This window comes from Capra hircus, chromosome 5 (assembly GCF_001704415.2).
Source record: "Capra hircus breed San Clemente chromosome 5, ASM170441v1, whole genome shotgun sequence".
Classification (NCBI taxonomy): Eukaryota; Metazoa; Chordata; class Mammalia; order Artiodactyla; family Bovidae; genus Capra; species Capra hircus.
In genome coordinates, this window is record NC_030812.1 from 84,192,129 (window position 1) to 84,219,930 (window position 27,802).

The 27,802-nt window shown below is 38.3% G+C and overlaps 1 protein-coding gene across 1 annotated transcript in view; it reads left to right on the forward strand.

Moving 5' to 3' along the window:
- SOX5 (SRY-box 5) overlaps positions 1-27,802 on the forward strand; it is a 1,143,898-nt gene that overhangs the window by 148,848 nt on the left and 967,248 nt on the right. Inside the window, exon 2 of the mRNA XM_018048397.1 lies at positions 16,169-16,249. The gene's annotated coding sequence lies outside the window, so the exon portion shown is untranslated. The remainder of the gene's footprint in view (positions 1-16,168; positions 16,250-27,802) is intronic.

The following is a 27,802-nucleotide window of genomic DNA, read 5'->3' on the forward strand; positions in this document are numbered from 1 at the left end:
ACTGTATTTCCTGGAAATGTTGTATGATTTTTACACCCTGCTTGTTATACGGAATGCTCTCTGAATATGGAAGGATACAGAATTCTACTTTAAAATTTCTCTAGTACTCCTACCTAGGGAAAACATCAAACAAAAGTCTTGGATTGAGTCTTGTTGAAATCTCACAATGAACCTTTTGTCGTTTCAGTGCTCTTTGGTAGTATATACTAGATTAATCAGAGCAACTAGATTTGAGGAAATCATGAAAGAAAAATTTCATTTACCAAGTGCTTTCAGTTCCAAGGATTAGGAGGTCAAGAAAATGTAGGCCTTATCAGTTTATTTCAGAGTCAGTTGAGACTTGAGTGACTTTATAAAATGTCACCAGCAACTGCTCTTTACCTTATGTTCTTCGGTACTTCTTAAGGTAGCACTTGGCTCAGAATGGCTGCTGCACAATGTATTCATGCCATTCTCTGTTTAGTAGAGAAATCTCAGAATAAATTCATAAAATATAGATAATATTTGCAAACAGTTCACAGTCCTGAAAATATCAATTCTAAATCCTTACATTTTTAGAATTTAGCTACTTTGGTTGGCTTCAGTAAATTAATGTATGTGGGTAATTTTTATTAGATGTCTGTGAGAAGGATGTTTGGGGAAAATGCAGTATTCTAGCACATCATTTAGGTTAGAATAAGTTATGCTGCTGTTATAAACAATCCTAAACTCTCATTTATAAGATCTGTTGTGATTATAGGTGATTCTGCAGGTCAGTGTTATACCATAGACTGGTGTAGCTGTTGAAATTTCAGTTTTATAGCATTTTTATATACATCTGTTTCCATGAACTCCCAAGCCAAAGAATAAAGGGCTGAAGAGTTGAACACTGGCAATTAAATACTTTACTCCGGAACGACAAACATCCCTTCTCATATTTCTCTGCTAGAACTAATCATCTGGCCACTCCTTATGTCACTGGGATTGAAAGTACAGAGGACAACCAGATATTGATCAAAACTAGTACTCTGATCATATCCGTTATTTATATAGACCACTTTCTGAGAATACCTTTGAAATTTGAAATGCCACTTGTGATGTGTGGGTGAGGAAACCTCAGCAAGGAGTGTAATGAATAATTTTCATTAAAAGCAATAAACATCTTCCTCCCACTCATTGCTGCACCCATTTGTCTAGACTTCCGTGGACCTATTCTTGGGTTCGACGGAACAGATTTTACCTTGACTAAGGTCTGCATGCAGTCAACCTTTACAGATAGGATTACAGTGAGCTTTTAAATTTGTAGCTGTGACCAACCTGCAATAATGATAAACCTTCTAGAAGAATGCCCTTTGTCCAGGTTTGATGAGGATTGGTGGCATAAAATGCAGCCAATAGTCTCTCAGGTTGGAAATGGGGTTATTTGATTTGCGGAAAAAAAGAAATATTAGAAGCAGTACATTTGTCTACTCGTTCTGATAGAATCTACAGAGAAAAGAGAGAATATTTTAGTATCATGAATGCCCCGTTATCTTTATAAACAAAGCAAAGTGCAGCGTGCTCAGTCGTGACGGACTCTGTGCGATCTCATGCACTGTGGCTCTCCAGGCTCCTCTGTCCATGGGATTTTCCAGGCAAGAATGCTGGAGTGGATTGCCATTTCCTACTCCAAGGGATCTTCCCGACCTAGAGATCAAGCCTGGTCTCTTGTGTCTCCTGCTTTGGCAGGCAGATTCTTTACTGCTGTTCTACCTAGGAAACCCAAACAAAGTAAAATATTTGGAGCTAATAGATTTTTAGCAACAGTAACAAAAGTTTGTATCTTATTTACCTTTTGGGGGGTAGCAAACAAGAAGAGAACAGGAATGCATTTCATCTGAAGGTGGGGAATATTCACTTAGGTAGAACAACTTTCTGTCATCCTTAGAATATAACCAAGTCATTCATTTTAAGTATCACTGTGAACTCAAGAATTTAAGCATATTGATGGGCTTAATCAGTTGCAGTTCTTATACTTCCTGAAGCTCCAATTGTCTCATCTTTGACCAATGCAAACCTCTTCAAACTGGCTTCTGAGTACTTTTGACATAACTGTTGTCATCTTTGTTAGCTTCTTTTCTATATGGTGTGTCAAGATGTTCTGAATTTTGTAGGTATCCTGCCCCCATCTATTTCTCTAAGCAGTCTTGTGTTTTGAGCACTAGATATGTTTGTATGTTCATTTCTATTGATTTGGTCATTATTTAAGCCTAAACACACAGTGCTAGTTTATGTGCTTAGAATTTTCACCTCTAGTGCTGAAGTATTTATTATTTTGGGGGTTATGAAATTTCATGTTAAAAATACACTTAAAGTTGTTTTAATATATGTGAAGTCTATCAGAAGTTTTACTAATATTTTTAGAGAACCGTGTTTCAACCATGGATGAGTATCATTTTCTAGCTATCAATCGCATTGTATACATTAAAAATCGTTCTGATCTTATTATTTCTTCGGCTTAATACTGTGGGAAGGATCTTCTTTCACAGTTCGTACTCATATTTGGCTCTTCTTTGGCTCGAGGTGATTGAATCTGTTACAAGTGACTGTACAGCCTCTTACACACTGAGTTCTGCTTTCATGTTTTTTTTTTTTAGCTTAACTGCTTCATCTTGATCACCATTTATCTGCTACTCTAATTTCCTCAGAAGTTGTCATTTACATTATATTACTTATGTATTCCTGTAAGTTAACATTTAACATGATTTTTTTTAAATGAGGGAGTGAAAAAAATAAGGGAGTAAACATCATCCTTTTACTGAGCTAATATGCCCATGTCATATTTGGCTTAAGTAGTTAATTGTAGTCCTGGGACTCTGCACCCCACAGCATTGTTTGGCAGTGAAATGTAGAATGTCACAGATTTTATAACATTTGCTTGCTCAGAAAACCCCTTTTTAGGCTGTGCATCATCTATAAGGAACTCTTTTTCCTAATATGACCAGGGAATAAAATGCCCCTACGCTTAGCAGCTGTGTAGGAGGAAAGAGGAAGGGTGGAGCTGTAAGATCTAAAGTTTTTGTGCTTATCAGAACCTTGCTTATGTTCAGTTTTGTCGGGCCCTCATTTGACAAGAATGCCTGGACCAATCTGTGTGACTCTGACAACTAACTACTGCGTTTTTTTAGAGGATGGTGTTCTGCCGTCTGAAATGGACCACCTCAACTAGTGCTTACAGATACGTATAGAACCTCCCTTCTTCCTGTTTCCCTGTCCTGACTCTGCTCTTTCAGGTCTTCTAGAGGCACTAAGACTAACCAGAGAGCCATGAAATGAGATGCAGCTTTGGATCATGTGTGCATGTGTGCATCTTTGCGTGCTAAGTCGCTTCGGTTGTGTCTGGCTCTTTGTGATCCCATGGACTGTAGCCCACCAGGCGCCTCTGTCTGTGGGATTCTCCAGGCAAGAATACTGGGGTGGGGTGCCATTTCCTCCTCCAGGGGATCCTCCCCACCTAAGGACTGAACCCACCTCTCTTACATCTCCTGCGCTGGCAGGTGGGTTCTTGACTACTAGCATCACCTGGGAAGCCCTGTTGGATCACAGCCATTTGCAAATGCTACTCATGTCTTTGGAAGTATTTTTAAAGAAATTAGGATAGTATTTTTTTTAAAAGCCCAATCAGATTTAATAATGAGAAACATGGTATCTCACATAGTCAGACATTAGAGGTAGGGCAGATAATTGGGTTGAGCTTGTCCGGTGCTTTCAGCGTCTTATCTCTGCAGTTCCCTGAGCTCTGCCCTCCCCTGTATGTCAGATTTATCCTTAAATTGAAAGCAGTTTGCATCTGCAGTTCCAGCTCTGACACCCACAGAGGTTGAGAAAAGAGACCGTCTCTTTTAACGGTTCTCTCATAAAACTGAGGAAATGTTTTCCCAGAAGCAAATCTCACTTACGTTTCATTGGCTCACGTTGTGTCATATCTCCATTCCTGTATTCAAACCATGATTCCAGAAGAATGCCATTCATAGGTTAGTACAGGTGTGGGTTCACCAAGCCATCACTGGCAAGGAGGATGGGATTAACCGTGGTTCCTTTAAATATAATAGGACCTACTGCAGAAGTTAGGCTCACTTCCTCAAACTGCACAGCTCTTACATGCTAAGGATGGGATATTGAGGAGAAAACAACAATATCTGTTATATTATGCCTTAGGGCTTATTTGTTCATTTGTATGTTTGTTTGTTTTTTTTTTTTGCTGTAGAATGTGAGTAAAATAATGAGCAATTACAGTTGGAAAAAAATCAATATGATATATCCAAAGAGGTGTGATTTGATTGTAAAAATCTTTCCAAAAATTTCACTGATTTTTTAAATGAGTGTGAATTGCATAAGCAACCTAATGTTACACCTTTTTACCTCCAGTGAGTTCAGTGAAAAGCAGTGTTTTTGAAATATGATTAAACTTGCCCTTAAGAACTGTCATCTGTGTTGGGTTTTTTATTAAGCTTCCCTTGAGGGCTTCTTCCTTCCTTCCTCTCAAGCCCTTTGTTATAGGTCAAAGAGTGTCCTGGGCTCTAGCATCATCACCCATATTTTTCTAGACTCATGGCTAGAATATTGTCTGTTCTTCCCTCCAGCTTTTCAGATCTTTCCTGCTCCTCAAAACCCAGCTCAATACTATGTCTGTGATGCCTTTTGGCAACAGGCCAGGCTGAGGTTCATTTTTCTCTTTCCTCTGAATACTTTGAGTATTTTCTATTCAGGTCAAGTCATCTGCTGTCTTTTGAGACTTATTCTATGTCTTTGAGCTATTATTAACATCTTTTATTATTGATTATGACCTTTTTGAAAATAGAAACCCTTGATATCTTAATGAGTCCCGTGAAAATTGTTTCTTTTCATGTGGTCATCTTAGAAAAGCAAGTTTATGAATCTCTCATTCTGGACATAAAAATAGCTCACATTTATTAAGTATTTGCTATATGCCCAACACAGTAATATGTGTTTATGGTCAATATCTCATTTCTTCCTCACATACATATTGAAAAACTCCATGTAGTAGGTTAGACAAAGAACTATTTCAAAATAGTTGATGTAAGAAAGGGAGTATATTGGTACTCTAACAGGAAATAACCTTTAAACTCTCAGGATATCTCCAGGCATTCATCTTGCTCTATCATCTCATGTCCTAGCATTGCTTTCCTCTTGTGTAACATTATTCGGTTTGAATAGTCCTCAGTAATGTCAGTCACGGAAAAAAAGAGAAATGGAGAGAGAGGGGGTAGGAGAGAGGGAGAGGAAGGGAGAGAGGGAGAGGAAGAAAGAGAGGGAGGGAGTGCACACAAGTGAACAAGAGGGGGAGAGAGAAGGAAAGGGAGATAGAGAATGTGTTCTGGCCATTGTTGGGGTGATGGGGAACCCCATGGCTTCTCAGAAGTGGTCAGTGATTGCTTAGGCCTGAACAGTCATCCATCCCTAAAATGCAGCACAGTGAGGTGTGGGCCAAACCTACTTGAATCATGAAGCCTGAGAATAGGAGCAGCCTGGTTTTTTCAGTGAAATGCTGAGTAGACAATGACTCTGGTAAGTGCTAATATTATTTCTAATTTACAGATAAGACCTGGGCTTAGAGATGCAGTAGCTTGTCCCAGATCACCTACATAGAGAGATTCAACTCAGCATAAATGCCAGAGTTTATACTGGTAATCAGTTTTCTATATTGTAGTATTTTTTATTAAACTGTGTTTGAGTATCAGTGATTACAATAAAAATAGCTTCCTCTCTGCGGACCTTATTTTATGTATTTTCAGGAGCAGTCCTTTTCAGAGACTCAGTGCTTCATAGAATCTCATCTTTTCTACCAAGTCAGGAAATGAACCATCGTCTGAAGTTATTACACGCTAGTTGAGTAACTGGATTTGCTTTCCTAAGGTTGTGTTTCGGGCACCATATATATTTTTTATTCACCCAGATATCTGCATTTGAATACTTTCATAGCTTTTTGTGGCTCCATAGACAGCACACCTGACAGAGAAATTTTAGATGTTGTCATTGGGGAGAAATTTGCAGAGGAAAAGCACAATGGCCACTGAAATCTCCTTCCATTGCTTGGGGAGGTGCTTGGGCAGAACCTGGAAATTCATGAGTATGTTACATGGACTAATCCAAGATCTGTCATCAGAAAGACCCTTGGTCAACCTGGGGAGACTGAGCCAGGACAAACTGAGCTGTGGATGCTGAAGCCCTGATTCTTGAGCTCCTGAAATGAAAGTGTGCGGCCCCTGTTATCTCTGACTCCTTCCACAATCCAGTGCCTGCCCTGTTCTTGCTTAGGCCTGCCAGCAGACCCTGCTCTTCAGGTTCTTCCTGTCCTCTCAGTTTCTACGAGAGACCACCCACCATTTGGCTCTAACTCTTCTGTTCATTTCCTTCTGATCCAAGAATTTCCAGTGCCTGAGTTTTCTATCATTTTTGACTTTTTTGTATTTTAGGTGCTAGTCACTGTGTTACATATTGACACACAAATGCATGTCTTGTCGTAACAACTCCCTCCCTGACATTTTGGAATGCGTTCCTTGTTTTACTTCTTTCTCTGCTAATGACTTTTCTGACTTTGAAGTAGTTAGATCACAGCTTCTTTATTAATATGTTTTAATGACTTTGTTTTTCCCCCCATCATCTAACAAAGTTCATTACAGATATTACTCAACAATATATAGTTAGTTTGACTGAGTCCTCAGAGATGGGGTGAATTGTCTATGGCACTAATATAAGAACCAGGAGTTTCACCTGATTTGTAGAGGTGGCCTCAACACTGTGTTCACTCTGCGCTTTCAGTTTGTGGGCAGAGGTAAAGGATGAGACACAGTTTACCAGCCTAATTCTTGGTATGTAGTTTTTATGTCTTTATCCATTCAGTCATTAATATATCTGTGGAGGGGATGATTTGGGATTACTTTGTTTTCAAAATGTAGAATTTAGTGTATTTTCAAGATTTTGCTTCTAATCAGGAATAATTTGTGCTGTAAAAAGTATTACAATCTTATGTGTTATCCACACTAGATGTCAGTTATTTTATAGTGCATATATTTGATCTTCGCTGTACTCTGGCTGGAAAGGAAAGTAAGTCCTCTTATGTATAAATGTGGCCTGTTAACAAGGAACTATGTATTTATAGGTTGTCTGCTCACCCACTGATTTTTCACTGGTAAGAGTATAACTTCATCATCAGTCCAAGACCATCAGCATAGGGGTTTACCTTTTAACGTTTTCATGTAAAACATCATGAAGGCTATTCTAAATTAGCAAGGGGCATTGACGCAACAAACTAGTGAAAAATGTGAAGACACAGCTTTCTTCGGCTGGTCTGGTTTTAGCTGCCACTTTGGAGCTTTTACACTTCTCCTCCTTTCCCACCCCAACTCCAGGAGGTAGACAAAGGAATATAATTTGCATCAGCTATAGCATTGTCTCTGAGGTCATTGCTCTAAGTGTGCTGGGGATTTGGAGTAGGAATCCTGAAAAGGAGAGAAGGGCAAGGGTAAAAGCTCTGTTGACAAGGGAGTTTCATAGGCATGTGGTGAGAGCACAGCGTTGGACGTGTGAACACAAATTCTGTAAGCTTCCTCTCCTCTTGTGAAGAAAAGTTCTGTCTGGTTAGAGCTGGACACAGTGGCAGCTGAATAACTTAGCTTTACTATCTGATTCACGTCCTTCCCTCTTGGAGTGTTTAGCACCTTCACTTCTTCTTGTCCTGCTCCTCAGCACGTGAGAGGAGGGCAGATGCCTGTCTGTATGAGATGCTGAATGGTGCTTAATCATTTGGCCAGTCCACTGGGCTTGAATGGAAGGGCATTTGAATTCTCACTTTGGTACAGACCATTAGCACATTCATCCTTTGCTGGCATCAGGTCAGGGAACCCAAGTCAGCTTGTGAACCAAGTGTTTCCCTGGAGTAAACATAATACATATACTTGGCTAGGCGGTCAGCTGTTAAAAGATGACTTTTTTTCTCAGTAGGATAGGATATTTGTTCCTATTTAGATAGTATCTAAGTGGAGGCAATTTAGACATTTAATAAAGCAAAATCTATCCTAAAAAAAAAATAGGAAGACCTCATTATAGATTCACAGATCTGTGTATTTGTGTGCTCAAGGATAATAATAATACTGGGAGACATTTCAGAGGAAAGAGATGAGTAAAAATAAGAAAAAAAAATTAATGGATTTGAGCCCAAGTAAGCAAAACTCTATTATTTAATTATAGTATCTAACTGTGAATATAAATGGGAGATGTAGAGAAAGAATTTTTTCCAAAGTTTGGATCATAGACGCTTTCGTGACTAAAAGAGGAAACCTGTCACTGAGAACTACAAACTAGAGGTTTGATCTTTCTTTAAATGAATCAGGGAGTATAAAAAATATTTTGGGAATTGAGGACTGTCCCTTTTGAACATACTCAAGTGTTTTTACATCTGAAGTGAACAAAAACTGCATAATGTGGAAAATATGTCAGTGTCCTTCAGATTTGTTTCTCTGTGATAGTCTGGTTAGATGGGGAAAACTCATTGATACACAATGGAAAAGGGCATGCTAGCTCTTACAATTTCATGTTGGGAACTTCTTGTGGACCAGTGCCTGCAATAATATGTATGGTTGGGCCATTTATTTGCTATCAGTTGCTACTTTTGGCACATTGCTACATTTGGGTACATTTAAACCCGAGTCTTGGTTAAATTCCAATGTAGATGAGTGATGATATTCCATCTGCCATGTTCTGATTTTGCCTTCCTTAAGGAGATGAAGCATAACTTCATTCTTAAGCAGACTGTTGATATACTACAGATAAAAATTAAATATTTTTATTCCTGATTTTGTAGTTCAGTGTTATCGGACCTCAGTGCTATGCTCAACTTTGTCACTGACTCTCTCATAACCTTGTGCAAGTTAATTTCATCTCTCTGAAACGAATTTTCTATAAAAGGTGAACAATAGCCTAGGTAACAGTTTTAAGCCTACTTAAAATTGAAACAGATTATGACTGGTTGATGGCCTGCATTCTTGCTAAATGTATTTGTTCAGACTTCAACAATTTTTCAGATTTCTATCCACTTTAAGTGAGTAAGTGAAGTCGCTCAGTCGTGTCCGACTCTTTGCAACCCCATGGACTGTAGCCTACCAGGCTCTTCTGTTCATGGGATTTTCCAGGCAATCGTTCTGGAGTAGATTGCCATTTCCTTCTCCAGCAGATATTCCCGACCCAGGGATCGAACCCGGGTCTCCTGCATTGTAGACAGATGCTTTACCATCTGAGCCACCAGGGAAGTCCACTTTATTATATTATAAAACACATTCTCTTAAACATTATCTTTAAAGTTTTCTATCCAAAAAAGTATACATCAAATGACAGAAATCTTGGTGTTTCAATTCAGAGTGATGTATTTTTTCCCCTGACTAATCCCAATTCATATTTCAATTATCTTTTCAGTGGAGGTATGAATGTGTATGTAGTTCTAGGTGGGGGGAAATAGGAGTGTCTAGGAAGAAAACTACCATATCTCTACAGATATTCTGATGTTTAGATTTTTGATTTACCAGATCTCACATTTTTGCAGAAATATTCAGTAGGACATGTTTCATGACACATTTCACTCAAACTGTTAATATGATGACATCCTCGGACTGTGATATATTATGTAGTTTGATGTCATACTTAAACCTACTACTAAAAAGGCTATAGAAAAAGATACTCAAAAATATTATAGATAAATGAAAATTGAATTATAAAAAATGTTTAGGAATAACAAGATAAAGAAAACATAGAAACCAAAAACCAAAAACAAAGTGAAATTATTGGCTTCTGGCCTAACATATCAATAATTACATGAAATGTAAATGGTCTGAATACAGCAATTGAGACAGATTGTTAGAGCATATTAAAAAAATAGAACTACCTTATGACCCAGCAATCCCACTTCTGGGCATACACACCGAGGAAACCAGAATTGAAAGAGACACATGTACCCCAATGTTCATCGCAGCACTGTTTATAATAGCCAGGACATGGAAACAACCTAGATGTCCATCAGCAGATGAATGGATAAGAAAGCTGTGGTACATATACACAATGGAGTATTACTCAGCCGTTAAAAAGAATTCATTTGAATCAGTTCTGATGAGATGGGTGAAACTGGAGCCAATTATACAGAGTGAAGTAAGCCAGAAAGAAAATCACCAATACAGTATACTAACACATATATATGGAATTTAGGAAGATGGCAATGACGACCCTGTATGCAAGACAGGAAAAAAGACACAGATGTGTATACCAGACTTTTGGACTCAGAGGGAGAGGGAGAGGGTGGGATGATTTGGGAGAATGGGAATTATAACATGTATACTGTCATGTAAGAATTGAATCGCCAGTCCATGTCTGACATAGGGTGCAGCTTGCTTGGAGCTGGTGCATGGGGATGACCCAGAGAGATGTTGTGGGGAGGGAGGTGGGAGGGGGGTTCATGTTTGGGAACGCATGTAAGAATTAAAGATTTTAAAATTTAAAAAAAATAAAAAATTTTTTTAAAAAAATAAATAAATAAAAAAGAAAAAAAAATTAAAAAATAGCACCCAACTACAGTGCTTATCTTCATAAGGTGAAAGTGAAAGTGGAAGTCGCTTAGTTGTGTCTGACTCTTTGTGACCCCTGGACTGTAGCCTGCCAGGCTCTACTCTCCATGGAGTTCTCCAGGCAAGAATGCTGGAGTGGGTTGCCATTTCCTTCTCCAGGGGATCTTCCTGATCCAAGGATTGAACCCAGGTCTCCCGCGTTCCAGGCAGACGCTTTAACCTCTGAGCTATCAAGGAAGCATAAATCTCTTCAAATATAGTGATGTTGACAAGTTGAAAGTAAAGAATTGGTAAAAAGTATTTTGCAAACATTAATAATAGTAAGCAGGAGTTGCTATATTAATATCAGATACAGTAGGCACTTGTGATAGAGGGGGGATATTATATATTGATACAAGAGTTGCACCATCAATAAGACTCAGTCATTCTAAAGATGTGTACCCTAAATTACTGAGTTGCAAAAAAATGAGATTAAAAAAAAATAGATTTATAAATGAAGATTTTAATACCCCTATCTCATCAATGGATAGAACACTAGACAGAAAATCAGCAAAGATATTAAAAAACTCAGCATCAGTGACCAGCAGACTTAATTGGTACTCACTGAGCACTCTACCCCACAGGAACAGAGCACACATTCTTTTAATGTGACCATGGAATATGTAATATATTTGACCGTATCCTGGATCAGAAAACAAGTCTCAAAAATTTTTAAAGAATTAAAATCTTAAAGAATGTATTCTTTGACTACCGTGAATCAAATTATAAATCAGTAGTAGAAAAATAACATGTAAATCTCTGAACACTTGGAAATTCAACTACACACGTTATAAATAATCCACGGGCCATAAAGGAGGTCTCAAGGAACATGATACATTGAATGGATTGAAAATAAAAATACACCATTGAAATCTGTGGGACACAGGTAAAGAAGTGCTGTAAAGCATGTTTTATAGCATTAAATGCATACGTTAGAGAAAAGGAAAAATTTCTAATCAATAATCTAAACTCACAGTTCAATAACCTAGAAAAAGAAGAGCTGAATATACCTGAAGTCCAAAGCAAGCAGAATGAAGGAAATCATAATAAAAACAAAAATTTAATAAAATTGAAAACAGAAAAACAATGAAAAAATTCTGGTTATTTGAAAAGACTGATAAAGTTGACAAACACCTCACAAGACTGACAAAGAAAAAAACAGATAAGACACAAATCACCAATGTGAAGAATGAAATATTAAAGTGTATCACTACAGACTCTGCAGACATCAAAGGGATAATATGCATATACTAGGAACAGTTCTATACATATAAATTTGACAACTTAGAAGAAATGGACCAACTCTTTGAATGACATCAGTTCAGTTCAGTTGCTCAATCGTGTCTGACTCTTTGCGACACCATGAATCGCAGCACGCCAGGCCTCCCTGTCCATCACCAATTTCCGGAGTTCACTCAAACTCATGTCCATCGAGTCGGTGATGCCATCCAGCCATCTCATCCTCTGTCATCCCCTTCTCCTCCTGCCCCCAATCCTTCCCAGCTCACTCAATATTAAATAGATAGTTTGAATAGCCCTAAAACTTTTAAGGAGATTGAACAAATAATTTTAACAATAAAAAAATCCACTCCCAGATGGTTTCACTAGAGAATTCTAACAAACATTGAAAGAAATAGCATCAGCTCTATACAATCTCTTCCAGAAAACCATTCATTTTAGGAAAGTAGTATTACTGAGATACCAAAACCTGACAAAGGTAGAACAGAAAAGAAAACTAGACATAATATTCTTTATGAACATGGACATAAGGATCCTTAATAAAATATTAACAAATAGAATTCAGCAATATATACATTCCATGACTGAGTAGGATTTATTCCGGGGATCAAGGTTGGTTCAGTACTTGAAATTCACCTTGTTAACAGGCTAAAGAAGAAACACCATATGATCCTATCCATTCATGCAGAAAAAAGCATTTGACAAAATCAACCATTTATGATAAAAATTCTCAGAAAAATGAGAACAGAGAACTTCACCTTGACATCAAGCATCTGAAAAAGACTGCATAAATTCTATAACTAACATTACCCGTAATGATGAAAGACTGAATTGTTTCTCCTCAGATAAGGAACAAGGTCAAAAATATTTGCACTCACCAATTTTACTTAATATATTGCTAGAACTTCCAGCCAGTACAAAAAGATAGGGGAAGGAAACTAAAATCATAGAGATCAGAATGGAATCAGAAATAAAATAGTCCCTATTTTCAGATGACATGATTGTTTATGTAGAATACCCTAGAGGACTTAAAAAAAAAAAAAAAAAAAAAACTTTCAAAACTAATAGGTGAGTTCAGCAAGGTAGTAGGATATGAGATCCTACACATAGGATCGCTCAGTCGTGTCTGACTCTTTGCGACCCCATGGACTGTAGCCTACCAGGCTCTCAGGAGCCTCTCAGTCCATGGAATTTTCCAGGCAAGAGTACTGGAGTGGGTTGCCATTTCCTTCTCCAGGGGATCTTCCCAACCCAGGGATCAAACCTGGGTCTCCTGCACTGTGGGCAGGCGCTTTACCATCTGAGCCACCAGGGAAGCCATCAGGATATGAGATAAGCATACAAAAATCAACTATATTCCTGTATAATAACAAGGAACAACTGGGTACCAAAATTAAAAATACAATGCCATCTATAATCACTCAAAAATTTAAATAGTTATAAATCTAACAGAACATGTGTAGGACTATATGCTAAAAGCCATACAGTACTGATTGAAAATATAAATAAATAGGTATATACCATGTTAATGGATTAGAAGACTCACCATAACAAACATATCAATTCTCTTCGAACTGATGTACAGGTTTAACACAGTTTGTATCAATATTTCAGCACAATTTTTTTTGTAGATCAGATTTTTCTAAAAATTTTATGGAAAGGCAAAGAAATCAGAATAGTTTTAAGAATTTTTAAATAGAAGAATAGAGTGGGAAGAATTAATCTACTAAATTTCAAGATTTATCATACAGCTATAGTAATCAAGACTATGTGAGTTTGGCAGAGGGATACATGTATATAACAATGAAATAGAACAGAGAACCCAGAAATTGGCCCACACAGATATAAACTGATTTTTGACAAAGGTGCAAAACCAGTTTAGTGGAGGAAGCATAGCCTTTTCAACAAATGGTATTGAAGTTGTTGAGCATCCATAAGCAAAAAATGAAACTTCGCCTGTCTTAGACTTCTACAAAAATTAACTCAAAATATATCAAGAACTTAAATGTATTGATAAAATTTAAAAATAAAATTTTTATGAAAAAAATTGGAACATCTTCAGGATCCAGGGCAAGACAGCGCATTTTTAGACTTTGTATCAAAACCATGATTTATAAAATGATAAATTGATAAATTCAACTTAGCAAAATTAAAAACTTTGGGCTCTGTGAAATACCCTGTTAATAATATGATAAGCTACAGGCTGGGAGAAAGTGGCTTCAGACTGTATATTTAGACTTGAAGTAAGGATTAGTATTAAGAATATAATCTTTCAAAACCAATTAAAAAAATGAAACAATCCAATCAGAAAACTGGGTTCTGTGAAATACCCTGTTAAGAATATGATAAGCTACAGTCTGTGAGAAAGTAGTTTCAGACTATATATTTAGACTTGTAGTAAGGGTTACTATTAAGAATATAATCTTTAAAAACACTTCAATAAAAAAAAAATGAAACAATCCAATCAGAAAATAGACCAAAGACATGAAGGAACATTTCATAGGAAAGGATATATGCAGCTAGCATCTAAGCACATGAAAAGATGTTCAACATCATTAATCATTAGAGAAAAGCAGAATGGCTAAAATAAGAAATAGTGACAATGCCAAATGCTGGCAAGGATTGCAGAAACTAGCTCACTCATGCATGGCTGATGGAATGTAAAATGATACAGAACGTTTTACAGAACAGTTTGACAGGTTTTTAAAGAAAACTTAACTTATAATCACCATAGAATCCAGCAGTTGCTCTCATGGGCATTTATCTCAGAGAAAGGAAAACTTCTACTCACACAAAAGCCTGTGTGCCAATGTTGATAGTAGCTTTGCTTATATAACACCAAACTAGAAATAGTGTAATACTGTAGTGCCTTTCAGTGGGTGAATGGTTAAATGATCTGGACCATAGACTACTATTGAGCAATATAACTGAACAAAGTATTGATACCCGACCTGGATGAATCACCAGAGATTTGTGTATGATTTCATTTGTATGATAATTTTGAAATGACAAAACTATAGAAATTGTACACTAGTGGTTTCCAGGGTTTAAGAAGGAAGTGGCATAGGAGGGCTATAAAAAGACAATCTTAGGGACTCTTCTGGGGATGGAAATCTTCTGTATCTTAACTCTATCAATGTCAATCTCTTGGTTTTGATATTGGACTATAGCTTTGTAAGATGTTACCCTTGGGGGAAACAGGGTAAAAGATATAGGGGATTTCTCTGTATATTTCTGAGAAATGCATGCAAATACACAGTGGTGTCACGTTATAATATTTGATTAAAGAAAAAGACAGCCTTCTAATGGCTTCTAGATTAAAATTCAAAGCCTTTCCTTGGCCCTTTCCTACTTCCTCCACATGCTGCTTGTCTTTCCAGGACATATCCCACTGCAGGCACAGTGGCCTTTTTGCTGTTCCTGGGCTCTTACCACAGGGCCTTTGTTCTAGCTGTCCCCACAGCATGGAAAGTGCCTCTGTCCCGTTGCTCACTTTGTCCTGGTCTCTGCACAAATGTTACCTTAGCGGAGCGACTTTTCCCTTGAACACTGTCTCTAAAATAGGACCCCCTACCACAATCTATTCCCTTACTTGGATTTATGTTTCTTCTCTCATTAGAAACGGGCTTCCCTGGTAGTTCAGCTAGTAAAGAGTCCACCTGCAATGCAGGAGACCCCAGTTTGAGTCCTGGCTTGGGAAGATCCCCTGGAGAAGGGATAGGCTGCTCATTCCAGTATTCTTGGGCTTCTCTGGTGGCTCAGATGGTCAAGAATCTGCCTGCAATGCAGGAAGCCTGGGTTTGATCCCTGGGTTGGGAAGGTCCCCTGGAGAAAGGAATGACTACCCACTCCAGTATCCTGGCCTGGAGAATTCCATGGACAGAGGAGCCTGGCAGGCTACAGTCCATGGAGTCTCAGAGTCAGACACCACTGAGCTACTTTCACTTTCTCATTAGAAATGGACTTGATGCTTTTAAAAATTCCAGAGTTTTTAGGGTAGGAATCTCAAGTTCCCCATTTTACCTCTTCTTTCCTATGTTTTCTCCTGGGATTTGGAACATTTGATTTTCAAAAACAGACCAAACAAACTGGTTCATTCTATTGTTTTTCTTCCTTCTGCTGATGGTTCTATAATGTTCTAGATGGAATTTAAGAGTTCTGTAGTAATGGATGTTGTGTACTCTGTCAGGCTCAGTTGAACACCATCCACTGGCATTTCCCCAAACAGCCAAAATCTAAGAGTCAACCTCCTCACCCCAAGAAACTGCCTCTAAGTGACTTAGCTCTTGATTCTCTTCTAGGCTTCTTAACCATCCACGGTGTAGAGACACACTTCAGGAGGATCCTTAGAAGTCTGGGACAAGCTTCACCACACGTGGCAGGTATGTGTCTGTATAACTGAGTGTGCAAGGAATGTAACTTGTTTTATTTCCTATAGTTAGACCTAAATTATATTTTAGCCCTTCATGTAGCCACGTGGAAGCAATTTGAGGTTACATCCTAATTCTAAGTAAGATTTAGAAGGTGAGGGGAAACATATCTGCTCCTAGGCTGTCATCTCTCCACGAGTCATGTTTGTCCTCTTATCCTTTGTCAGCACTCATGGGCCACTGCTGAGGCACACCTTGATCTCCTTTGAGGATCTTTTCCTTTCCTTCTCTTGGCTTCTTCCAGATACTCCCTGGACGCATGAGGGTGTGCTGCTGCTGAACCAGAAGAAAGTCTCGGGGGTGGCGTAGAGCTCTGTGTTCCTTGCATGATGCCGTGACGCCCGTGGGCCTTGTTCTGTTGCTCCTGTGTCATGCTACTCCAGGCAGTCCTTGGCAGACCTGGTCAGGTCCACCTGCAATATATCACTTAGTCATTTCAAAGGTCCGGACCTCATCCAAGAAAGAAAATCCATTCCATCTGCCATTATTTTCTACCATCGTATTTAGCAAAGATTGAGGGCAGGAGGAGAAAGGGGGTGACAGAGTATGAGATGGTTGGATGGCATCGTCGACTCAATGGAATGAGTTTGAGCAAACTCTAAGAGATAGTGAAGGACAGGGAAGGCTGGCGTGCTGCAGTCCACGCAGTTGCAGGAGTTGGACATGACTTTGAGCGACTGAACAACCCTGTTACAGTATTTTGAATAGCACAACTTAGGAAACCAATCTAAACACAATTTACCTTTTTTTTTTCCTGTTGTTTCTTTAAAATGCACTGGGAAAAGGGAAGTGGGTATTCTCTTGCCTCTGGATGAAATTTAGGCCTCAAGTAGGCTCCATACCTAGTAAGATTACTCTTAGATTAAAAAAATTTCTATCTACTCTTTAAATCACACACTTTGTCTACATTCAGAAATTAGAATGGTCTGATCTCAGGCTGTAATAGTCGCTTGCAAGTTCATTTAATATCAAATCATCTCTCATCCCCTCTCTGAGGTCCATATTTGGATTGGGCTCTTGCAGAGGGAGAGGGTGTGCTGTTTTCTTTCTCTGTCTGTCACTTCCTCCCCCATTTGCTGGCTGCTATCGCTAAATCCTAAAGGATTGAAACAAGGGAAAGAAAAGGAAATGAGTGGCTTAGGGATGTTCTTTATGTGAACAGGTACTATGTTAACCTGGCTCTAGGTTTCAGGGCCTGGCAGATATTTAAAACTGAGAGTCATTTGGTTAGTTTGGGGGGACTTTGGTGGCTCCCCTGCTGGACCCATTTGTATTCAACTCTCCTAGCTTGGACAGGGCTTCTCCTGTAGGTGTCCACTCCCTACTCACCTCCTGGTTCTCGGCTAGTCCATCCCACATGAACTCATGTTGAGTGTATAAAGGATACTTCCAGGCGGCCATCTGGGGCTTCAGGCTGGCTCTGTCATCCTTGGCTCATGCTTGCATCATGAAAACATGCATCTCGTGAACCTCCAAGGGCTGAAGGGTGCTTCTCAAATTACTGAGTTGTTCCTTACCTCCTTCTTGTCCTCGAGATTCCCAAGGTGGGAGCCAGTCTGCAATCTGTCAGGCTTCCTAAGCTCCAGGGGACACATCCACGCCAACTAAACTGTTCTTTTGAGGCCTCCCTAAAGACCTGAGAGAGAAAATAGCCCCTTCTATCCCACATGCTTCAGCGAGGAGAGGCTTGTCACAGGGCAGCAGCTCAATCCAAGAACCGTTCCATAATGCTTCTCCTCACCTCTGTTCCTTTGATCCTTTATGTTTTCTTGTTGGGTTTTAGAGCCATCCAACATGTTCTTCCCAGTGTTAAAGAACTTGCCTGCCAATGCAAGAGACAAAAAAGACTCAGACGATCACTGCAGGAGGGTGTGGCAACCCATTTCAGTGTTCTTGCATGGGAAATCCCATGAACCGAGGAGCCTGGCAGTCCACAGGGTCTCAAAGAGTTGGACATGACTAAAGTGACTTAGCATGCATGCAGCCAGTTCTTAGGACTTTAAAAAAAATTTTGGTTTTGGTCTAGCCCTTTTCTTTGGAATTTCATGCCTGTTCAATGAAGGTGCCTTAGTTGAATCTCCTAGTTTTAACATCTGATCCAGTCAGCTACACTAGGAAGAGTTAGGGGCTTCCCTGGTGGCTCAGTGGTAAAGACTCTTACCTGCAATGCAGGAGACCCAGGTTTGATCACTGGGTCAGGAAGATCCCCTGCAGGAGGACATGGTAACCCACTCTAGTACTCTTGCCTAGAGAATCCCATGGACAGAGGAGCCTGGTGGGCTGCAGTCCGTATGGTCCCACAGAATCAGACACAACTGAAGCTAGTAAGCAGCAGCAGGAAGAGGAGAGTGGTTGGGGGAGGGGTAAAGGCTTAGCCACCCCATTGGTAACTTGCTTCTAGATTCACTAATATCTGTACATGGCTTGATTACCTTATCTTCCACTCAAAAGTACCTAAATATGATTTTAGCTCAGTAAATGGGAGGATTTCTTTTAAGTCTATTTTCAATGTGTGAGAGTCATTCTAATTTCCCAGAGGGTCTTAGACTTTTGAAACTCAAAAACCAGTAATTGACACCCCTACATCCCCCATGCTTCCCTCCTCTGCCAACAATTTTCTTTTCTTTTTTTAAAAAGCTTTTTATTAGAATATAGTTGCTTTACAATGCTGTGTTAGTTTCTACTGTACAGCAAAGTAAATCAGCTATACGTGTACATATATCCCCTCCTTTTTAGATATCCATCTCATTTAGGTCAAGATAGAGCACTGAGTAGAGTTTTATTTCTATACAATAGGTTCTCATTAGTTGTCTATTTTATACATAGTGTGAAATAGATAGTAGTGCGTTTGTATGTATGTGTGTGTGTGTGTGTGTGTGTGTGTGTGTGTGTGTGTGTGTATATATATATATATATATATATATATCAAAATCCCAATCTCCCAGTTCTTGCCAATAATTTAGCAGCTTGTCTGACTGAATGGAGAAAGAAGTAAGATTCAAGGAAATGAAATACCTCAAATGTTACATCCTGTGTGATAAAAAATATTGCCTCCCCTTTTTTGAATATCTGTGTTGTGGGTTGAAATCTGTATACTGGCAGTGCATCCTTTATGTTCAGGATTTAAAATTTGAGGAAACTAGGTGTGCTGGTTTAAGAAAACCAGTTATATAGGATTGGGCTTCCCTGGTGGCTCAGTTGGTAAAGAATTTGCCTGCAATGCAAGAGACCTAGATTCATTCCCTGGGTAGGGCATATCCCCTGCAGAAGGAAATGGCACCCACTCCAGTATTCTTGCTTGGTAAATCCCATGGACAGAAGAGCCTGGTGTGCTACAGTCCATGATGTCAGAAGAGTTGGGCACAACTTAGTGGCTAAATTAATTATCTGTACTTCTCTGGTGGCTCAGCTGGTAAAGAATCCAACTGCAATGCTGGAGACCTAGATTTGATCCCTGGGTTGGGAAGATCCTATATAGGATTAGGGCCCACACTAATAACCTCATCTTTGCATAACTAATTATATATGCAATGACCCACTTTTAAATGTCACAGTGATACTAATTCTATACTAACTGATCCACAAAATAGAATCATAGGGAACACTTCCAAACTCATTCTGTGATACTAGCATTAGCCTAATATCAAACGTAGGCAAAATATCTAGCGGTTGAATCCAGTATCGTATATAAAAAATATGCAACTCTCATTCACCATTCAAAAATCAATTGCTATAATCTATCATATTAATAGCTAAAAAAGAAAAATCTAGTCGTGTATGGATGTGAGAGTTGGACTATAAAGAAAGCTGAGCACAGAAGAATTGATGAACTGTGGTCTGGGAGAAGATTCTTGAGAGTCCCTTGGACTTCAAGGAGATCCAACCAGTCCATCCTAAAGGAGATCAGTGCTGGGTGTTCAGTGAAGGACTGATGTTGAAGCTGAAACTCCAATCCTTTGGCCACCTGATGCAAAGAGCTGACTCATTTTAAAAGACCCTGATTCTGGAAGGGATTGAGGGCAGGAGGAGAAGGGGACGAGAGGATGAGATGGTTGGATGGCATCACCAACTCAATGGACATGGGTTTGGGTGAACTCCAGGAGTTGGTGATGGATAGGGAGGCCTGTCATGCTGCGCTTTATGGGGTCACAAAGAGTTGGACACGACTGAGTGGCTGAACTGACCTGAAAGAAGAAAAATCAAATGATTATAAAAATAGATATAGAAAAGCATTTCACATAATCCAACACCCATTCATGATAAACTTTCAATCATCTAGGAATAGAGAAACCTACAGTTAAAAACATACACCATGATGAGAAACTAGATTCCTTCTCCTATCACTGTGGGATAAGACAATGATGTCTCCTCTTACCACTCCTATTCAGCATCATACTGGAAATTCCTAGCTAATGTATTAAGACAAGGAAAAATATGTATGTATACACACGAATGGGGAAGGGGCTTCCCTTGTGGCTCAGCTGGTGAAGAATCCGCCTGCAGTGTGGGAGACTTGGTTTGATCCCTGGGTTGAGAAGATCCCCTGGAGAAGGGAAAGGCTGCCCACTCCAGTATTCTGGCCTGGAGAATTCCATGGACTGTATAGGCCATGGGGTCACAAAGAGTTTGATGTGACTGCGTGACTTTCACTTCACAGATAGGGACAGAGAAAGATGAAAACTGTTGACAGGTTACATAATTGTCTATGTAGAAAATTCAAAATAATTTATAAAAAGACTCCTGGATAAGTATTGCTTCTAGATTAGACTAATATATAAAAGTAAATTGATTTCCCATATACCACATGAACAAATGGAATTTGAAATTAAAAACACAGGATCATTTATATTACTATATTATATCTATATACACTACAGAGATAGAGAAAGGAGACACAAAGGGAAAAATGAATATGTGGAACACAGTAGGGTTTTGGGGCAGTTAAGCTTTATCATATGATATATGATACTGTAATGGTGGAGACATGCCATTCTGTATTTGTCAAAGTACGTAGAAGCATGCAACACACAAAAAGAAGTCAAATGTAAACAATGGACTTTAGTTAATAATCATTTCATTGTTGGTTCATCAACTGTAAAAAAAAAAAAAGTATCATACCAGTGTAAGATGTTAATAACAGGGTAAACTGAGGGTGGGGTGAAAGGAGTATTTGAGAACTCTTTATGTTTTTTTTCAATTTTTTCATAAACCTAAGACCGAGAAATAAAGTCTGTTAATGAGAAAAATATTAGTGTTTAAAAAAATAAAAAGGGAAAAAAAAAAAGCAAACAAATGTCAGACTGAGATACCTGAAGTTAGGACTTTATCATGTGAATTTGGGGTGGAGGGGGACGCCATTCAGCCCATAACACTATGGTTCAAAGAGGTTCAATAAACTTGAAGGTCACGCAGCCCTTGAAATGCCATTGTGGAGATTCCGCGCCATGACATTGTGACTCTACAGCCGAGTTCTTTCTGCTGTGCCACACTTCATCTCAGGCAACTCTTGCGTGCAGTCCTCTGCAAAGAGGAGAATGCTAGTTTTCCTTTAAACATCCGATCAGATTGGCTGGGGCATGGATCCACCCAGAGAAGGAGCTCAGACTAAGACATGGGTCAAACTATCTCATGAGCTTGTAATAACCTTACACCTTACACAAAGGAGTCACTTTATACTTTATACCTTACACAAAGGAACAGGTTTGTGAAGAAGTTCATCTAAAACTGTAATACTCTAGGCTAGAAAATGAATTTGTACTTGAACTAGAGGTATAGATTGTGAAGAATTCAACTGGATCTGAAACTACTAAAATGGTGTCAGTGTGAGTTTGCTGATGTTATTCCTGTGACCTGTGGTTTGCGTTTGGGGTGCTCTTGACCTGTATTCATATCTACATATGCCATGTGTACGTGGTCTGTTTCATGTAGAGCATAGTTAAACAATGTGTAATAAAGCAACATATTTAGATCATGCGAAAGAAAATGAATAAAATGTTTGCTCTGAAGTTCCTGCAGGCATTTACTGGATAATGATAATGATAGCTTTACTAAAATATATTCAGCTTCAATGAGGGTTATATTTAGGAAAATTATCAGATTGTTTTGGATATTTTCCTTATAAAAACAATTCTTTAGTGCATCTTATGTGGAAGATAGGAATTATAATAGTGATTTGGAAATGTGTCTTCATGAATATGAACATAATTTGAGTCTTGTAGTATTTAGTGCTGTTTTATTCCAGATGGCAAAACATTTTTATTATCCCTTTCAGTTAGTGCTTGAAATATATACCTATGGAAATAAGTCCATTTTAAGATTTTTCTTGCCAAAATTCTAATAAATGCTCACTTACTGAGAAATATGTGTACTGAGAAATATTTAAGAAAAATATGTTTTAATGAAGCTGCACTAATGATATTTATTTAGCTAATTGTGTATAGGAATCTAAACATTATTTCAAGTAAGGTAGACTGTTGGCCCTCTAAATAAGCCTGGCACAGGTGTGCAAAGAATTAAGAGAATTAGATACTAGATCTAATGAAAATCACAAGAAACCTCAAAGAAATATTTTATTATAAATTAGATTTCCCACTATAAAACATATATAGCCAAATAGCAAAAATGTTTTAAAATGAGGGTAAAAAATTACCAACAATGCCAATAACCAAAAGCAATAATAGTAACCTTTTAGTATATTTGCTTCTCTTCCTTTTCCATTCATTTGTTCAGCTGAGGATTACTGAGTGCTTAATGCAGGCACTTGGGAAATAAAGATGGCTAGGCCAGGGGTTCCACCTTGAAGGAGACTGTAATTTATTAGGGAAAACAGACCATGATAAGTCCTTGTAATGCATGGTAAGTACAAAGCTGGACAAGAATGGGCCAAAGAAGTTGCTTTCAATTCTAGTTTCAGATCTGTAATGAATTTTAACAGAAAAAAAGAAGAAATCTTTTAGCCAGAAAAGAGAAGAAAATACTTTACAGTTAGAAGCAGGAACATTTGTTAAGGTATAGTATGACTGAAATAACGTCATAAGGAACTGTAAATAATGCAGCATGTCTAGAAAATGAAGTTGGAAAAGTAGGTGGAGGTGATATCATGGAATGCTTTGTACTAATTATCCTATTGGCAAGAAGGGTTTACAAATGGGGCAGAAATATGTTTAGAAATGCATTTTAGAAAAATTGATTTATCAGCAATATGGTGGGATGGATGGCTTAGAAATTGTAAGCTTCAGGATCTAAGCATTTGGTAAGGGTTCAGATATACCAAAAAGCTTAAAAAAAAAAAACGAAAAAACAAAACAAAACACACTTGGCTTGCAAGGACCTCTAGCAGTTTTGGTGGAGACTCCAAAATGTATTCTTGTGGGTCTGTGTTTTCATAAAATTTGCCAGAAGTGTGAGCTTTTAGCTTCAGCTGATTACGAGCACTTCTATTTCTATATTACTACCCCTCTGTTATGCTTCTCTCATAGAGAGAAGCATTGGTGACAAACCTTTTGCATTTACAGTTTTACCTTCTTTTTCTTTAAAGGGTCCCCAAATTGTATAAGCTTAGATCTCATTTTCCAGATCTAGTCCCAAGATGATACTGCAGGAATCCAGAAGAGGATAGCAAGTTCTTAAACCAACATAGTAGCTATAGAGATGAAAAAGAAAAGATGTGGAAGACTAAGGGGGAGAAATTATTGGCTCTTAGTGTGAGGGAAAGAATAGGGCCAAGATTTCTCCCTTCTATGACTTGATGGATGGTAGGGCTGATTGCCAAAGAATGATGCTTTTGAACTGTGGTGTTGGAGAAGACTCTTGAGAGTCCCTTGGACTGCAAGGAGATCCAACCAGTCCATTCTAAAGGAGATCAGTCCTGGAAGGACTGATGCTAAAGCTGAAACTCCAATACTTTGGCCACCTCATGCGAAGAGTTGACTCATTGGAAAAGACTGATGCTGGGTGGGATTGGGGGCAGGAGGAGAAGGGGACGACAGAGGATAAGATGGCTGGATGGCATCACCGACTCAATGGGCGTGAGTCTGAGTGAACTCCGGGAGTTGGTGATGGACAGGGAGGCCCGGCGTGCTGCGATTCATGGGGTGGCAAAGAGTCGGACACGACTGAGTGACTGAACTGAACTGAACTGAGGGCTATTAATAAGAAAAAAATGGTAGCGTCAGGTCACAGTTGCAAGTAATGGTTTATTGAACATCTTTATGTATGTTTTCATATTTTTGGATTCACAAAAGTTTATTTACTATATCAATTGTGTTAAGTATTTTAATGCATTTTGTTATCTGTTACTAGATAGACTGTCCAGATAGACTGTGCCATCTGACACTGCCATAGCTAATATAGAAATGGATTTTTTGATCTACACTTCCACTAACATTGGACATTATAATTTTATTTTTTTAAAACTAAACTGTAGGGTAAAATCAGTGCTTCTTTTTCATTTTACTATGAAGGTTAGATAAATGTGATCTGTAATTGTGAACTCTCCGTAGAAGTCTATTTTTCAGGGGTAATTATTGTGGTCTTTTCCTGGTAATGATTTAGGGAGCATTAGGAGGTAGTAGTTGGGAGGATCAGGAAGATCCCACCGAGGAGAAAATGCCAACCCATTCCAGTATTCTTGCCTAAAAATACCCATTGTTAGAGTAGCCTAGCAGGCTATAGTCCAAAGGGTCACAAAGAGTAGTACATGACTGAGCAACTAAGCACACACACAGGAGATAGTTGTAAGTCTTTTATGAGAGTAGTTATACTATGCATTCTAAATGCATGCATACATGCTGCCGCTGCCGCTGCTGCTGCTGCTAATTCGCTTCAGTCGTGTCCGACTCTGTGCGACCCCATAGACGGCAGCCCACCAGGCTCCACCGTCCCTGGGATTCTCCAGGCAACAACACTGGAGTGGGCTGCCATTTCCTTCTCCAATGCATGAAAGTGAAAAGTGAAAGTTCAGTAAGTGTCCAACTCTTTGTGACCCCATGGACTGCAGCCTACCAGGCTCCTCCGTCCATGGGATTTTCCAGGCAAAAGTACTGGAGTGGGACGCCATTGCCTTCTCCATTTTTTTTCTTTATAGCAAATGGAATTTAGGATATATCTGGGGTAGCCATATTATTGCAATGAAGCATTTTGTCTATTTAGATTAAGATATCAGAGAAGTGAAAGAGGAAAGTAGACTTGGCAGGTACAAATTTGGGCTGTTGGTATATGTGTTGGAATGACTTTGGATGTTCCCTGTTGTTGACTTTGAGTTGACTATAATTGGTTCTGTTCATTAACATCTGCTGCTTCTAACCTTTGAGAGTTGTGCTTTGGTTTTAGCTTTGCTATTCCTCAGCAACATTCTAAAAAAGTCTTAATTCTTCTTCTACCCTCCCTTCAAAACTTGATGTCTTGAATTTTATTTTTTTTATAATTCACATTTCATGTGCTAAGAATTTGGTCTGTTGGTATATGTATTGAAATGACTTTGAATGTTCCCTGTTGTTGACTTTGAGTTGAATATAGTTGATTCTGTTCAGTAAGTTCTGCTTCTTCTAACCTTTGAGTTTGTGCTTTGGTTTTAGCTTTGCTGTTCCTCAGCAACTTTCTAAAAAAGTCTTAATTCTTCCTCTACCCTCCCTCAAAAACTTAATGTCTTGAAATATTTTTTTTTTATAATTCACATTTCGTTGGCTAAGAATTTTGTGGCAGGGCCACCCAGTTCCTATGGTTTCAAGAAAGTAAAGGAGGCAGAAGGAAGAAAAGAAACAAACTAGAAAGACATGCAAGTTTGAAAAGCTAATAAACTGATCGTTTCACCCACTTTAGAGATTGGGGCATCCATCTCAAAAGTTTTTAATGGAATTTGATTCCTAAATCTAACATCGATTTTCCCCTAAACTCTTAATGAATAGTTTGAGAAGTTTGTAAAAACTTTAATAAGTTTAGCTGCTTTAATGAATATGCTGAGTTATGCATTGGATTTAAGCATTGATCATTTATTCCAAGTTTATGTTTTATCTTTTTAGTCAATATGAGTGTATAGAATTAGTATCTTTCTAATGCATATTCAGAGATAATTCAAATGAATGAACTCACTATGAAAACCTTATATTAAAAATTAGAAAGCTTTTTTAATATTATGAGTACATAGAATGTTTTGATTTAATATTTTGTTTAATGGAAAAATATGCTGTAACTGTTTATATAACACACATAAGGTATTTGCAGTTTTTAGAGATAATGTGTTATAAGATTGCAATTTGTACGTTTCTGAGAGTCAGCAGAGGAGAAAATTCTATCAAAATTAAATTTTGGAATTGCTTTCTTCTCTTATTTAATTCCATAGGCTCTTTGGAAAACGGAGTTCCAAATGTGTATTTCCACAGTTTTCCTGCCAGTGGCTAACTCAGCATGCTCTTCTCAACAGCTATCTTGTTTTTTAGCAGCTGAAATATGTGGCAATTAAAAAAAAATTTTTTTGTTTAATCCCACATTTTGTTTATACTTTAGATGCAGAAGGTCTTTGTTTTTTTAGAAAATTGGTACTAACAGTTTTATAATTCCCAAAACAAAATTTGCTCCAAATACCATTCTCTTGTATTTTTTTTGAATTCTTCAATTATTGTTAATTACCAATTGGACTCTATGTCTTAAAATAAGATTCCTTTAATAGATATTTATAATTATAATTATTGACAAATATCTGATATTTATTATTTTAAAAATTTGTTCAATCAGAAAACAACTAAACTATTTCACTAGAGGGAAAACTAAGCTTCAGGGCCCTTCATTCCTATGAGTTCTTTCCCAGGCTTGGAGATGCTGTATAGGCCATGTATTCAAAGAACCATATATTTTGTAAAATTTGCAATCTAAGCTATTTTCACTGCAATCGCTTACGACCAGTGCCTTCACTTTAATCTCCCCCTCATTCCTTTTCTGTTTTGTGACGGCATTGGAGAGATAACGGCTTTATTTTGGTGGTGGTGTTAGTCACTCAGTCGTGTCCAACTCTTTGCAACCCCATGGACTATAGCCTGCCAGGCTAATCTGTCCATGGAATTCTCCAGGCAAGAATCCTGGAGTGGTGGTAGTGGGGGTCTACCAAAGGGGGATCAAGCTGGTGATACAGTGATTTTAAATTAAATGGGACATAGTTATGTTACTCTTCCATGTATAGTGACACTATTGATGATGTTCCACTTTGCCAATTTACTGGAGCCATTTGACACACAAGTAAGGAAACAGAGGCCATATTATCCTATGGACACGTTCTACAGTCCTGACACCTGTTGTAACTAGATTTGAAACGTACAGAGCCAGAAGCTACCCTATGAAAAACCTTTCTTGTTATTAGATGTATAATGTTATAAACAGCTTGGATTTTGGTTTGATTCAATGCTTAGTCACAATAGAAGTTCTCTCCTGTTAGGAATTTAATGACTAATGCAGTTCATAGTATTGTTAATGCACTGTGTAATTTTTCTTTTTTGATGAATATTGCATAAGTAG